Below are 16831 nucleotides of genomic sequence, written 5' to 3' on the forward strand. Positions count from 1 at the left end.
GATTCAGGAGGAAAACTGTTCATTGTGCAGATTAAAGTGAGCTGCCAGCATTGCAAGGGGAAGCTAACAAGGCACCTGACTGTATTACACTTGGAGTAAGCTGGAACTGTCAGTCTTCCACTCTTGAGTACTCTCATTTGAGAAAAGCACAAGATCTTGAGTGCCTCTTGTCCTCTGTGATTGCATCTGCACTCTAGTGCTGCCATCCTCTTGGAGTTTGACTAAGCTCTGTGATCACCAAGAGCTTGTTTGCTGTATTCTCAATCCATTTTCTTTTTTTTTTTTTTTTTTAATAAGGCCTTGTTTGTCTTGCCACTGCTGAAAGCAGATGCACACAGATACTGACATTGTCAATGAGGAAATTATGTCAAACACTGGTGCCCGTAATGTTGACTGCAGCTTAAGCCAAAAACTGCAGCAAGTGGCCTGACTGCACAGCACTGAATTAAAATGTTGTGCTTATTCATAAGCTTCTTTGACATTAATACGAATAAAATGGCAATAAGCCTATATTTTATATTCTGTCATTTCACTCTGCATGACTAGTACTGTAACTTTGTATGCTCCCACTACACTCATACAGATTACACTTACAAATTGCCCCTCTGAATAAAGAGCACTGCACAGGGATGACAAGTATTGATTTTCAATCTCCTTCCAAAATGACTCTATCATTGCAAGTAAGTCAGGCAATTTGCCTCACTTTACACTTCAGGCTATAGGCCTCAGATCACATTGACAGGCCTGATCCTTCAGCAGATGTTTAATTAGAAAAGAAATGAAAGGAATTACTGTAAATCAGCACTTAGTCAGTGGTGCAACAGAATTTGTAAAGCTCCTTTCCCACCGCCTCCCCACTTTGTGCAAACTGCCTAATTTATTCTCTTATCCTCGCCAGGAAGTTTGAAGCAGTTGTTTCACATAATTAGAACTGCTACCTTTTCTCCAGGAAACACCTCAGCACGGTCTAGCCTGCATTATACTCTCCGCTGACAGCTCATCCCACACCAGCCCTGTGGCGAAGGGGCTGGCCAGCACCCCCCAGGCCTGACGCGAGCCCACCTTCCCCACCCGCGAGGGAGACCCACACCGCCTGGCACACCTCTCTCAGAGCTATATTTGAACCTAATTACGACTAACGTGCAGTAAAAATACACCTTACTGGAGGGGGACTACAACGTGGTGAAGCGCTGCGCATGCTCAGGCTGCTCTTGTGCCCCTGCCCAAAGGCACCCTGCAGCTGCCCTGGGACAGACCCCCCCGCCCGCCGCGGGGCCGAGGCAAAGCCGTTGGTTAAATACGTTCCTTGCACGAACGACTGGAGTTTCTGACACTTTATATCGCACTGCTTTGAGATGCTCTGAGGTGGACGCTTCTTTTTTGTCTTTTTTACACAAACATGGGGTTTATCGGTTTCCTCCCCCCGCCACACTCCCGCCCGCGGGGCAGCCGCCCTCCTGTCAGCGGATGGCGGGAACGCCGCAGCCCCCCCAGCCCGAGCCCTCTCCGCCCTCGGGTGCGCGCCCACGCCAGGGAGAAGCGCCCAGCGACAGCGGGAGAAGGGCGTTGAATCCCGCCGCACGTCCAGCGGCGGCAGGGGAGCGCCTGGCCCGCTGAGGGGAGAGCGCGCCGGGCCCATGCCCCGCCACGCCGCTGAGGGGAGAGCCCGGCTGCGGAAGGGATGCGCTCACCTGCCCCGGCCAGCCTGAGGCCCGGCGGCCCCCGTCGCCTTCCTGTGCTGGCGGGACGACGCGCTGCTGCCTGGCCCGGCCGGCCCGGCCCCCGAGGGCAGCCGTGAGGCGCCGCTACTGGGCCCCTGAGGGGAGCCGTGAGGCGCTGCCGCCCGGACCTGCCCGCGGCGGAGCCGCGAGGTGCCCGCATACAGGTGAGAGGAGGCCTGCAAGACCACAAACCCCCTAGGTCGAGGCACACCTGACCCGCGGTGCTTGGCACAGCTGTGCAGCTGGGAGCGGTAGCGCCCTCCGCCCCCTAAAGCCCACGAGAGAGACTCCCTGGGGTGGGTGGGGGCACCGGGAGCCGTTGGTTTGGGGCCCATGAAGGCTCCGTCCCCAGCTGAGGTGATTTAACAGCAGGAACCGAGCTGTGCACCTGTTGTGGGGGTGCCTACGCACCCTAAAGCAGCCCCAGTACAGGTGAAGGCAGCTCCTATATTGACTTAAGCTGTGTAGCACTGGTTGCCCACGACTCGCACTGCACATCCATCCCTGGCAGCTCAGATAAACACGTGCAGAAGCCTTGGTTGTGCATCCACCGGAGAGCAGGTACCTCCTGGAAGCTGTCGGCCTCCCACACAGCAGCACGCGAGGCCTGTGCTTGGTCCGGGGATCACAGGTTTGGCATCCACTGCAGTCCAGCAGTGCATCGGGCTCTCACAAAAAGAAAAATTAGAACCAGGCAGCCTTGAGTCCAAAATTTCCCTCAAAGCATGGTGCAAGTGCTTGAAACATGCCCATGCACACGTCCGCAGGGCAACAGATGGCATCATATGGGAAATCCTGGATGTGTGGTGGGTTTGCTGTAGTTTTTCATAACAAGTCAGTTTGTAGTTGTGTGAATGACCTATCAATCTTAGTATATGAAGAGACCACAGGAATAACCTCTGTGCCTTTTAACTACTCGTTAAAGACAGAGTATCTCTAAGCTAAGGAGAAGGATGTAACATCTGTGACTCTGAAAGAGGTTTTAAAAAATTACCGGCTGTTGGAATGCGGTAGGGAAGAAAAACCCTCCTGCAATTTTATTAAAACTTGTTACAAATGGTGAGTGCAATCATCCATCACCTTGTACAGATTACTTTTTCTTCTCTTTTAGTGTGAGAAATGAAACCACTTGTTTGTTGTAGCAGTAATACAACACAGAACTACTTTCAAAGCTTCCAGCTGTGCCCCGTCTACAACTCACAATAGAAGGGACAAAAAAAAAAAATATTCACCAAAAAACCACCAGCCAACAGGTTCAGATGCTAACGGTCTGATAGTAGGCTGCACCTGAGTGGTCTTGTTTGTGCAGTACAGAAGTACTTGAAGGAGGGAAGTGTTGCATGAGCAGTTTTCAGCCTCACTGATGCAGGTTCCTCAGCCGTCTTGGAGTGGATGGAGCAGTGGAGGACTACAGGGTTCCTCCATGAATGGTGTTAGAGACTGTTCTGTGGCATGAACAGGAAGAATGCTTCTCTTTGATTCAAGGACAGCAAATCTCTAAAAAAACCCTCCAGATTAATTCCTATTTTTTCTGCAAAAAGTCAGGAAAAGGTCATTTTATTTTTATAAATGCACAGAAAATTTGAAACATCTGGAATCTTCAGTGTTTCTTTGAACACAGTGTTGTTAGTGTAAGCTCAGTTGAGCCTATGAACTTTTAACTAGTGCTTCGCTGTTAATTGGGGTCATCAAGGTCACCCAGATGACTTGGACTTCTTCCTTTGGTGGTATGGGGAATTCTGGCTGCAGAACAGCTTACTTGCTGTTGATGTACACTGACTATGTACGAAGGCTTTTAATAAATAGATTGAGCCTCATTCTAAAGCATGTGATAGTTCAGCCCTGAATTGTTGGAGTCAGTGGAGGAAATGCTGGGTAGATTTTTTTTTTCTTTTGCCTGAACGATTCAAGAATTTAGAGAAGAGGAATCATTGTACTAAATAATAATAAAAACACAACACTATGAACTACTTTAAAAGTCCTTCATGATTAAAATACACTTTTCTACTCAGAATTCATTAGAACAAGAACCAAACACACACGGTGAACCTTCTGTGCTTTATTACTACCACCATTAATATTTTCAGAAATTTCCAACTGCTTCAACCATTTGTTCTGGCACTAAAAAGGAAAGCTCTGGTTTTTAGTGGTCTCAGCTAAAAACATCAAGTTTTTCTGTGAACAATGGAGCTAATGGAGTTGAGCTTCCTATGAAGCTGAGCTTTTTGTTCCTTTTTTTGCTTTCTCTTTTCACACAGAGTAACTGCAGCCTCCTTATGTGTCCTTTGTGAGAGCCACACTGAGCAATACAAGGTAGACGGTGACCCCCAAGCAGTATATATGACAACAGAGATCCACTTGCCTTTCCCCTGGCAGAGGTGCACGTTCGGGTTCCTACTCTAGCTACACACTAATCGCCATAAAATTTGCAGAAATGTTGTTACCTTTGAATTGTCTATTCCTAAGTAAAATTATGTGAAGATGGGCTACCAGGTTCATAAATTTCTGGGGGGCTGGTTGTTTTAGAGGTAGATTGACCACATGGTCACAAAGGCCTGTTTTCTTCAGGAGACTAGGTGACTGGATTTAAACAGCTCAAGTTGCTAGTCATTATCCAGGGAACTTCAATTATATTTTCAGGACATTCAGGAATGAGTAATTCTTCCTCACTATCAAACAGCGACTTTACACATGGGGTTTAAAGAAGCATAACGCACTGAAGGGAGCCCATAGTGTAGCATCACTGAATGATCAAGCATACACAGAAATTTTACAGCCTGGGGTAAGAGGACAAAGTACATGATCTAAGTCTCTTTCCACAGCTGTGGAGGTCTGCTGAGATAGCTAGTACTCACCATCTGCTTCTGGAGGGATTTGAAGTCTCTGGGACTGCACTGTCTCTCCCACAGGTAGCTGTGGCTTTGTGCTGGGTAGTAAGCTCCTGCATTCGGCACCATCCTCAGCCCAGCTTGCTGGGGGTTGTTACTGCTGCAGAAGCTATGATAGCATCAAGATTACAACTGATGGAGGACATGTTTCTTGCTGCAGCTTCTGCTGATGTTTAGCTCTTTTGGAAAAGTGCAGCAGCCTGAGAGTTCCTTCGGAAGTCTTTCTAACCAAAACAAACTAGTTCTCTGTGGGTCTCTTTCCCAGTATGTCAGCAGTTTGCCATCTCTGATGGAGTGGCCATGCTAGCCAGGTAACATAAACTTAAGTTCTCTTGTCCAGACGCTCCCAATCACCAGTGCAAATACTATTTTAAAGTTGCAGAGAACATATAATTTTGATATAACATCTAATTTCATGCAGATGAGACCTGAGTGGTCCAGCCAAGTGCCTTTTCTCACTTGCACTCCTTTCCCCGTGGGGCTGCTACCATGGGATGGCTCTTCTCCCTATCCACTGGCAAGTACCAACAGAGAGCTCCCCTTCTGCTCCCTGTTCCCAGGACTTTGGCTTTCCAACATTACAAGAACATGCAAGGAACAAAATAGTAGTGAAGTCTTGGCACCTCCTTAGGATTACTTCTCAACAGATCTCTGCTGCGTTATGTGCAGACTGATTGTAAAGTCATTTGTACTTAGAAATATTTTCTGTTAGACAACAGAATTCTTTAGCCAGTCACTTATTTTCAAGTGCTCTGTAATTTTTTATACCTTTTTACCTTAAAAAAATATATTGATCTAAATATGCCAGAATACAGGGCTGAATTTTCAGTGCAGAAGTTATTTATATATGCTGGAAAAGAGATTAGAATCACGCTTAATATAAATCCCTTTTTCCTTTTAAAGCTCTTATGATGTAGGTACAAGCTGCACTATACAAATAGGGAAAATGAGGACATGCGGAAAGTAAATTACTGAAGACCATGCAAAATTAGCAATAGTCCTGATTATCACTAAGTATTCTGTTGCCGTTATCTCAGGAAGAAGGGAGAAATAGAAAGTGTATATTCATTTCAAAAGCTTCAGATCACTGAAGAAGGAAAATGCTTTCTTATTGCCTGGCAGGAGTGACTGTTGGAGGGCATCGCTGCGACTCCTTTGTTGTGCGACAGTTCTTAAATTCCATTACTCATGCTGCTGTTTTGGTTGTTTCTTGCCTAAATGCAGGCTCCAGCATTTGGATCCACTTTGGTGGATCACTAATACATGGGGTGTTGTGGGGCACTGTCTGCGCAGCTCTAACTACATGCGGTGGCTTTTGGGGCTGAGCCATTTGGAGCAAGAGCAGCCTAGTTTCTTTCCCTGTACAGCACCATGCACAGTCCTGCCTGCACTCAGCAGCCAGCACCTTCACTCTCTTTAAACTGGGAAGAATGTCCCAGCCTTTTTTTCCCCTCGCTTATTCCTCATCTCTGTCCCTTCTGTACTGAAGTAACTAACAATCCCCAGTCCCATTTCAAAGGGATATACACCTCCTTGTGCTACTGCCTTTCTTACTGAGATAACTTCCGAAGGAAGCCTTTTCATTAAACCAATTTCAGCATGCTCTATTTAGTTTTTCAGAGATTCTGTGCAAGAGAGGGAGATAAGTGACACAGGCTATTTATTGAACCAGTCCAAAATACTGCACTTTACTTAGAATTAAGTACTGAAAATGTTAACCTAATTGAAAGGATTAATTAGGTCTTTGTAAGTCTGCTCCTACTGAATAATGCATGTGATGTGAGGCTATAGAGGCAAGTATTTGGATGATGGAAGAATAGCTAGTTACTAGTTGCTTACCATCTGGTCAGAGTAAGTGCTGACCTTGATTTGCACCAGTTTCCTTCCCCCAGAAAGACCCTACTTTGTGGTTTTAGTTGTTGTCTTCCTCATCAGTTTTGCAGTTTCCCTTTACACTTCTTCACTGTTTTGAGCAGTTTCAACTGACACTCTTCTCAAAGCACACCAGCCCTCTCCCACCACTACAGTATGTTTCTAAAGAGGAGAAATTTTTTTCTTGAGGGGACTCTTCAAGTCACTGGTTGTACTGGAAATCCCTTCTCCCTTCAGTAGCTGCTTTGTCCCACGTTCCTGCTCACCTATGCCTGTATATTTGGGATTCTCCCTCCTGTCTGGAGGCAAGGCTTGCTGTCATTTCAGCTGCGCTTGAGCCTGTGTGGTCTGAAGCAATCGCTTTATTTAAGCTGCAGTTTAAAAATAAAATCCTCTCCACAATAATTACAGCGTTGCATTAGAAAATACTGGATGTCTACATATTGCATACATAGACTGTACTCTGCACTGAGATAGCTGCACCATCTGCTCTCCTGCACCCTGTTCTTCCTCCTGCAGACATTAGATAAACATGTTGAGAGAGCAGCAGGCTGTTTTCAATCATGACATATCTGAGCTGTGTTTAAAGTCAAAAGCCTTTATTTACAGCTCGGTGAAGAGAGAGGACTCATAATCAAGGGCAATAAACTAGATCCATAGCAGTTTAATGGTTCAAAGGGATGGAAGCCATGTATGTCAAACCTGTCACTTCTTTAAAATGGAGAAGGCTCCAACAAGAGAAAGAGAGGATGCAAGGCTTTCTGGTTACCATGAGACGGCCTCCAGGGCTGTGGGCTGGGTTTGGAGGCAGAGCAGTAGGACAAGTACGCACTGCTTCTCATGGACATCATAGAGTGGCCTGAAAAGAAATTAACTGGCTTTTACCCACTGCACAGGGCTGAAGCAATGAGATGTTGGCCAGAACACTTCAAGGACGACATCCCTCCCTGGGATAAGTTGCCACAGCTGCATGTAGAAAAAATGGAATTTGGGTCTTTCTTCATGCTTGGAAAGGAGGGAGATTAATGAAAGGGCAGGTGTATTGGCAGGGTGGTCCTGCAATGGCCTAGAAGTCAATCGGCCTGTCTCATGCTTCACTGCAGAAACCCACAGAAGTCAGTGTCCACCTTTGAACATGAAGCTTGTTTTTATCAACTAACTTAGTCCAATATAGGCTCAGAGTACTTACAACTTACTGAGTAGCTTCTACATCTAAACTAATAATCTAAATCTTGCCTGAACCTGGGCACTGACTGGGTCTCTGCTATGTGAAGATGTAGTCGTGTTCAGTTGAACTCTTAGTGCTGTGAATCCAATGGAGTTAAATGTGTTGCATTGGCTGATTCACCTTTGCAGGAGTTGCTAACGGCTCTGGGATGTAGTCTTCTGATTTAGAGCTAGTGCTTATACCAAGGTAGTTGAGTAGCTAAACTGATCTGAGTAAGACTCTTACAACACAAGCTTGCCAAAAATCCCAAAGCCAGGTTTATCAAGCTGAGGTTCTCTAGCAATGTGTGTGCATTTCCCCCTGCTCATTCCATCAACCTTTCTAATTTTACTTGTTTTCTGTCTGATCCTTGGAATTCAATTGTACTGATTTCCTCAGCATTAAACATACATGAATGTTCCCCTAGTCTGCTTAATGGCCCTGGCAAAAAGTGTTTTGACTCATTGGCAATGCAATTGGAGCAATCACTGAACGCAATCTACCCTTTCAGGATTGGACATTGGAAACAGCTTTTTTTTTTTTTTTTTTTACAGTGAGTGAGCATGCAAAGTTATGATATTAGAAATGTCTCCTGAGAAGTGACAAATGGGCTTCAAAATGCAGCATAATGATCATTACAAGATGAGGTTGTATTTTGTTCTTGAAGTGCTATGCACATTTTATTGAGATGGGAGTAAAGATCTCAGAGCGTGAGGCTTCAGTAGCCAACCCAAACCCAATTTGGGCTTTGGCAATGAGGCATTCATGAACATATCTCTAGGATGGTGCTAAGAAAGGATGATGTGGCTGAGGTGGATTGGTGAAAAGTGTCTTAGAAAAGCTAAAGATGCAGAAAACTTCAAGTCTGGAGCATGTCACTGCTACAGCCTTGTAGTCCCTGGTGGTCCAGTGGCTGCAATATTGCAAAATCTCAGGAGTCTGAATTCTGAGTTCTAATTCTAAATTCTCTTTCTGCTGACTGAAGAAGCTGTTCTTGCACCAAACATTGTGTACTATGTACGCTTCCTGCCAGAGATTAATAAAATGGCTCTGGTAACTGAGTCACAACCTAAAATTCCAAAGATGCTAGTTCATGAGACTAGACCTATTACTCAATCAAGCTGAGCAGTTTCTTCACTCTGCTTCAGGAACACATCTGAAGCTGTTCCCAGGTGATTTCTGCTCCCTGCGCGTCTACCAGTGGCTCTGTCTGTAGGACTTTTCTTTGTTGAGCTTCATCCAGGGAATCTATCACTAGCAGGTTCTTTGCAATCCCAAAGTCCTTATCTGATTATTAAAGAAGGCAGAGGGGAGGCCGCAAAAAGCCTCTCATGGCAGTTTCAGAATGGCACAGCTGTTTTTCTGCCTAAGCTCAGTATACTGAGCTCTCTGTTATTATATGGTGCTTCTCTGCCTGCTCAGGCCAGGCAGCGTCAGCATCTGCCGGGAGGTCCTGCATTGTAGCATCATGTGGATACAGACTCCTGCCCTGGCTTCATTTGTAGCCAATGCACAGAAAGAAATAAAGGAAACCTTTCCCCTTTGTCCATCAGTATACTGATGATTCCTGTTCCTAGTGTGACTAGCGGAGAAGGCAGGACTCTCCCAAAGTCATGCTCATCAAATGCAGTCTGAGCTCTGAAGCAGAGGGAGCTCTGGGTTAGACGGCACATTCGTAACATGCACCATGCCCCCCAGAGTTAAAGCCTTGATTGTCCATATTAGTCCTCTGACAGAGGAGAAATCATCTTTGCCTGCAGAGGAAGAAGTGTAATGCCCTGTGTCCAATTTTATTTTCATTGCTGTTTTTATTATGGAAACAAAATGTTCACTGATTCTAAAATGAAAATGGAGAAAGCTAATTTTTGTAGTTCTTGCTAATAAAATTCTTAATGTTCTCTTCTCCCATTATCATAAAGATTGTTATGGTTTACTTTATCTCTGGAATCTTATTATTTTCCCCAGAATTCATTCATGGGCATTCCTTATCTTCAAACCTATTTTCATCTATTGAGATATTCCTCCTTTATCTTATCTTTATCCTCATAGTTAGTATGAACATATCTTTATTATCTGACTTTTGTTTTTGTAAACAGTAAGTAGCTATTGATCACAAAAGCGTCAGGGTCTTTAAGAAGATGAAGCAGCAAAACTACTGGAAGCACTGGGTAAGAATCTAAAGAAATTCTGGGTTTACAAGTAACCAAAAATCTGATAGATAGCAAGGTAATACAAATCAGTAATTCCAGTAGTGAGAAGTGTCAGCTTAATTTGCTGTATTACAACATGGCAAAAATTTACAAATGCTGCAGACAGTACATTGAGCTGGGGCCCTTTTCATACTGGCAAAATGCAGGTCTAGTGCGTACATCAAACATTACACGGTTTGCAGGTAGCCGAAGTATGATCTGGCTGTACTGAAGAAACCAGTCTGGCTGTGCTGCCTCGTGCCTGAGCTTACTTAAAAATGGGTTTCAGTGAGGGTTAAAGGGCGGCTCTCCGTTCATAAGCTGCTCTGCCCTCTGGAAATACTTTGTACCTTTAAGGACCTAAGTAAAACTAAAATGATGCAGCTGCAAAGATTCGTCGGGAAAACCCCTCTAAGCTGGTTTGTACTAACATGTGTGATTTACAAGTACAAGAATTGTTCTGAGAGCAGGAAAAGTGAGTGTGGCCTACAACTCAGCTCCTGGTAGTGGGCACTGCTGCACAGATGTGGAGCACAAAGCCACTGATATTCTGAAAACTGAGAATGGGGGAGTAGGGCCTCTTTACAGTGATTTTCATCCCCCAAAAAACAAGAAAGAAAGAATCCAGGCTGGTTTTTAATTTGTATTGCACTTGCAGAGTGCAAGATGACTGCATTGTGTGGCCTAACCTTTGTACACATACAGTGGACGCACTGACCGCCTGCAGAGCCAAGGTGTACACAGGAACCGTCACGCTCGTCACAAGGTGTAGTACCGCTCCCTCACACTCATTCACGGGCTTCTGCCACCGCCTTTGTTTGAGCTAGTCCCATAGTCCCGGCTGGTACCTACAGGAGACAATACAGTTAATCTTAAGGCATTGAAGCCTGTTTGACTGTATCTAGGTAGCAATTTAACAAAAGGAGAGAATCAGAATTGTCAAGGAATTCTGTGAATGCGAACTGTGAAATCCTAAAGCTTTTATCTGTCCTTTCCTGGGATGGCAGCAGGAGTCTAGTAATAAGCATGTCATGAAGAAAGACTGAAACGCCTCTAAGCTGTGCACCCCCCCACAGGAATTCACCTTGTGTTTCCTTTTGACATCCAGCCAAACGAGATGCCTTCTCCTGGAATAACCTGAAAGCTGGCAGCTAGGCAGGAGCCAGAGTGGTGATGGATTGCCCAGGCAGCCACTGCGACTCCAGTGTCAGCAGGTAACGAGGCAGCTGGAATCCTTCGTTTTCCAAATGTCCCCTCCATCTCCTTCGAGCCATCCGGACGTGCAAAGCACATGAAGTACAGCATGAATCAGACCAGCTTTGCTGACAGCACATGCTGACAGCAGGCGCTCTGGTTCAGACCCTCACTCCTGCCGTTAATCTTTCTTGCCCTGAGCCAAATGCTCACAGTGGCTTTTCCTCACCCTCTCTCTGTTGAAAGCAAACTGTTACAATTGCTGCTGAGGTGAGAAGGAGAGGACAGGGCAGCCTGTGCGTCAGAGGATCGAATCACCACCAGAAGGGAAAACATGCAGCCCTTGTCCTGCTTGAGCAAGGCTGGCCTCCGCGCACATTGCTATGGCAACCTCAAAGCTCTTGGGTGACTTGATGCCATCAGTGAAACCTGTAGGTTGTACTGGCTGCGAGGAGAGTGTTTTGAGGCCCTCGCCGCTATTCCTTTTCCCCACACCACTGAACTCAGACCACCACTGAACTTGCCAGCTGCTGTGAAGCACAAGCTGTAAGATTCCTGGAGACATAAGCTTTTCTCGTTTCTTCATTATGGCAGTCTCTGCTACAATGTCCACACGTTGCTGTACAAAAAAGACAACGGAAGGATAAAAGCTAATTATAGCTGTTGGCAAAAAATGGTGGAGGCTCGCTCCATGCTGGCAGTAGTTCACTTGATGCGTGATTAATGATGGTTAGTATGGGCACAGCCAAAGCTTGTACAACCCTAGATAAATAATAATGAAGTTTAAAAAGATCTATGCTCCTTGAGTTAATAATTTTAACAGGCTGTGAGAAATGTTGCTGTTCTCATGGTAACAGGAAACTGTAATTTCATCTCTAATTTGAGAATGCTTGTATAAAGTGTGCAGATAGCTTTCTGATGCGAACTTTTTTCTCTCTTCTTTAATTGAAGCCCTTTAATGAAGTGATATTATTGTGTAGTTTGGGCAAACAATTCAAAATGGACTAATTAGGACTAAATACACCATTGAAAAGTGTAGTCTGAATTATTTGGAACTAAACTGGTATTGCTGCTTGCAATCCCTGGTTTCTGTGTCAATAGGTGCCTGATACTGGTGTGCATGAGCATCTCTCAGAGCTCTTCCAGAGATTCTGAATCCATTTGCATCTCACTGGAGGCTGTATTTGTAAAGTTATATTCATTAAGAAGAAGAAATGCACCGGTCCCCAATACCTCAAGAACAAAGGCTCTCAGAGGTCAAATCAGCCCAAGGATTTTAACAGCCAATTTTTTCTATCATGGCTTTGACCCAGGTATCAAGACACACAAAGATGTCAAGAGTCTCATCCTTTCCATAGTAATCCTGAAAATATATGAATAAGGCACCTAAATATGCACTGCAGGTGCAAGACTGAGAATGAGGCTGTCTTGGAAAACCAGCAAGAATTGGGTCTGTGATTCTTTAGCACTTTTGAAAGTATTATCTGTGGTCCTTTTCAGTTTATTACAATGGCTTAGTCATGGAAACCAAATGACAGCATACATAATGAAAGCATTTCTGCTGGTTGTACAAAAGCGCCTCCATTGACTACTAATCTTAAACCATCTCCACTGCTCATTTTTCCTATTAAAGCTCTATATTCAGGTTTATTATTCTCTATCTGTTCAAGAACATTTAACTGCCAGATACTGGGACAGTTCCAAAGCAGTTTTAGAGTACTTAGAAATGTGAATTAGTGCTTTGCTTATAGGAAAACAAAATGTGACCTTGCCTCAAATGGATGCATACAGGGATTGAACTGGGACCTCAGTTACCCAGGGGTAGGAGTGGAAGTGTGGGTTGTTTGATGGGCCTTACTCACCGGAGGGAAGCTGGAGTTTAGCATGGAGGAGGAGGAAATTGCCATTTTCAGCTGCTTGTTTTTCTTTTTCAGCATAGACAGATTGACTTGTGATGAAACATATGCATTTCACAGTTAGCTTTTCAAAGGCTGTGTTACTTCAGAATCATTAACCTGGCTGAGATCTTTGCATTCTTATCTGCTTTGTTGAATATTTTCATAGCAGAAATTGGTGGCTTGCATATCCTTAAAGCTGCAAAGCTAGCATTTTAATTTATCCTAATTCAGAACCTAATTGTCTTGCACTGTTGGCTAATTAAATGTTCAAAGAAGTGATAAATTAAGCAGGTTGATCACTACAACACAAGTAATTAGTCAGTCCAGCTGAATCTGAGCCTTGAAATCCACGTTCCCTGAGATGACAGGAGTTTTGGGGATGTGCAAGAAAGCAAAGTGTGTGTCAAGGTTGAAGAAGAAAAAAACCCTTCCTTCAGTATTTCATGTGTAGTGTCCAAATTTCACATCAGTTTGGTGATCTTCAGGCTGTTTATTTTGTGCCTAAGGAATTATTGTTCTGGTGCCACTAAGAGAAGATGAAGTTCCAAGACAGCACCTTGAGATGCTGAGATTTGCAGCTAGTTTCTTGCAGGATTTGACATTTTCCTGTGTTAGGCACACAGAGTATACTTCGTGAAAATAGCTATGAGTGGGGGGTTTTTTAACAAAAAAGCAAAAGAACAAAAACTCCAACCCCCTCAACATTAGTTAAAGACCTAAACAGACAGTTATAAATGTAATCTTCCCTGCTAGGGAGCTTCTATTCACAAAGTTTTTCATACAGCGTTTTACCAAGAATTCTCCCTGGGGTCAAATCAGTTAAGATCTAAAGACCAAAATGTACATTCTGAAAATCTCAGTCTATCTGTGCACCTGCTCAAATTCTCAAGGCAACTTTCCACCAGAAAAAAAACCAACTGTACAACGCATCATCATAGCAACATGATATTCTTCCTGCTAATGTATCTAAGTGCTCTTTAGTCCTCCCACGTGGCCCAGCCTGTATGAAGGTGCATGTCTAGGGAAAGGGCATGCTGGCACGCTGTCGGCGGCACCGCATCATTGGGGACTGGCTGGAATGAGAACCTAGGGACAGTGTGCCTGGGACAGGACACCCCATCTCACCACTGAAAACAGGGATGAAAAATAGTTGGCAGAGGTACTGAGACTGTTTAATTAAAGCATGCAGGGGACCTTATCTGGGATTTTGCCTCAATAATTAGGCAGGCATGGTGCCTGGCTCCTGCCTGCAAGAGAGAAAGATGCCTCAGAAGCAATCCTTGGTGTGATCCTGTGGAATGCTGCATCCTTCCCAGCCCCTCTACGCTTTGCATAGTGCCTGGCTGTTGCAAGTCAAACTCCTCCACCCTGTCTTGCTTCCATACTGCTGATCCTCTCAGTGGGTTCAAGTCTTGGTATGTTTTTTTACCAAAAACAAATTAAGCAACTGTTTGCACCATCTCCACACAGAGCTGTCTCACTTTATTTGCAATTATATCACTCACTGTTCGTTTCATTAGTAGGTTTCTTCTCTCTCCCTTTGCGTTTAGGACAGCGAGGTTTGAGGTTTCCAGTCTTCTGCGGTGGAAATAACAAATAATTGTTAACAGCATCTCTCAAGGGTAAATTTCAAACCCAGGCTTCCCACAGGCTGTGTTTTTCTCACCCGTCCATGCTGGCGATGGCGTGGGACCAGCATTTAGATCATTCTCTCAGTGCTGCTGCAACAGCTAGACTGCTCCGTCTCCTTCTGCCTGCCTCTTCTAGAGGTGATAATAAGTTTTAAAGGTTTTCTGCTAGTCTTCTCACTGCCACAAAGAAAATGTCTTGTCATGGCTTTTCAGTTTATCTACCATTTCCTTGTGTAGTGGGTTATATCTTGTTTCCTAAACTCAGAACTCCTGCTTACTTTGCTGAATCAGCTGGTATTTCATATTGCAAATGATACTCTTAAAATTAAAGCTCCTAAAATGTTCTAATTTCTTTTTTTCCCCCCTGTGCTCTAATTGGTCTAGCTGGATTATGTTAATTATTTCTGATCAAAACTGCTTAATTAGCATGTCATGTCAATTAGTGAGGGCCTTTGGGGTTTAAGATAGTTATTTTATTTTTATTTTTAGTTATAGTGTAGGCAATTTATTGTTATACATTTTATGTTTCTAGAACTACCCCTGAATTAATGAAAAGTTAACAGACTGGGATATAAGAAAATGCTTCATAAGCATCCACCAATATCTTGCACTGGGGATCACTGGTACCTAAAATACTTCTTTAATGCTTCATCATGGAAATCTGTCTTGAAAGCAGAGTTCATGGCCTCGCAGCTGGCCCACGAGGGGGCAGGCACCAGGAGAGCCATGTACTACCCCCAGCCTGAGGGATGGGGAAAGCTGCAACCACAAGTGTTCTCCCTTCCTGTCCATAAAACACAGGGATAACAGTAATTTCCCATCTGTGAGATCCATTTGAGGAACTCCTTGTAAAATACTGAAAGGCTGCTAAACACCTTTATGCATCGGCATAGAGAGTGCCAAAGAAAAGCTGTCCATAGAATTAAGTCTCTCTCTCTGTTTCGGTTGGGTTTTTTGGTTGGTTGTTATTTTTTTTTTAATATTCTAAATACTTGATTTACTTCTGTGAGCGTAGGTTTTCATCAAACCATCTTTCTCCTTAATTGAGCTAATAACTTTACTCCTGTCCTCCTCTTTGTTCCGTCTGGCAAGCAATTTCCCAGTCTCATCTCCCATCTCATATATCCACTTTTGATCTGATTATTAGCATTTAATCTGCTACAACATTCAGTGTATGATATTCAAGCCCAGCCTTATTTAATGAAGTAATACCTTTTGGTGTGCTCAGTGTCACACATTTCCTTTGTAAAGTAACAATTTTATCTTATGTTATTGCAAGTTATTTGCTCTCCATTTTCATTTCCCCTCCCCTTTTTTAACTGGTATATGACTCCACATAAGAAGATATAAATGGAAATGTAACTGCAGAATGAAAATTGAAGTACGCATAGATTCATACATGAGAAATACCCAATGAGCAAGCACTGGAGGATTTAACTCAGAAACACCCAATTTAGCTGCTTGTGAAGAAGCTTCTACCTTCAGGTAGCTCGTGGATTCATCCCCTAGCCTTTCCTTACTCCACAGGCAACGCACTGAAATGATTCCCAGAGGCCACCTGGTCAAACTGAGCTAAATTGTGTGTTACCACTGCTGTGTGTCTGGATTCATCTGTCACACAGACCTGTCTTCACGCTGATCAGCGTGGATCACCTTGCACACGTAATCCGCTAGTTATGGACTATCTAGGTGGGTGATCAGCTGTCTCAATAAGCCATATGCATGCACCAAAGTCAGGTGGGTGTAGTTAAGCAATTCTGTGCTAATTGCTTTTTATTCTGTTCCATGGCTGGCCCTTCAGCTTGAAGCATGGTGCATGCATGCAGCAGGAGAGGCAAGCTGGAGAAGAGTATTGCTGTCAGAAGCAATCAAAGCAAACCGCAAATATGTAATTTCTGGGCTAGCACAGACAAAACCTTTGGTGCACACGTACACATCACTCTGCTCAGAAACCTAACTGGGAGTACAGATCACTGAGGCTGACCATCCAGAGTTTAAGAACATTTAAATGTGGGGTGGGGTATGTGGAAATAATCAAATTGCAAGTCATCTTATAGCCAAGGAATTGTCTGTAGTGGAAGAGTATAGTGTGCACTGTTAGCAGTGGGCTGGTTTACTGAAAGGACAGATCAACTAGTGTTACCACAGCATGCTCACCATAATGCTGCTCCTTCTTCACTTACACATGTCTTTCCTTCAGCTATTTACAATAAATTCCTAGGAATCTGTTC

The 16831-nt window shown here is 44.1% G+C and overlaps 1 long non-coding RNA gene across 1 annotated transcript in view; it reads right to left on the reverse strand.

The window, feature by feature from the left end:
• LOC114011895 (uncharacterized) overlaps positions 1–16831 on the reverse strand; it is a 317148-nt gene that overhangs the window by 238079 nt on the left and 62238 nt on the right. The window contains exons 12-13 of the long non-coding RNA XR_008745696.1: positions 14636–14777; positions 4577–14547 (exon numbers count right to left, since the gene is read on the reverse strand). This is a non-coding gene — a long non-coding RNA (uncharacterized LOC114011895). The remainder of the gene's footprint in view (positions 1–4576; positions 14548–14635; positions 14778–16831) is intronic.

This window comes from Falco peregrinus, chromosome 2 (assembly GCF_023634155.1).
Source record: "Falco peregrinus isolate bFalPer1 chromosome 2, bFalPer1.pri, whole genome shotgun sequence".
Classification (NCBI taxonomy): Eukaryota; Metazoa; Chordata; class Aves; order Falconiformes; family Falconidae; genus Falco; species Falco peregrinus.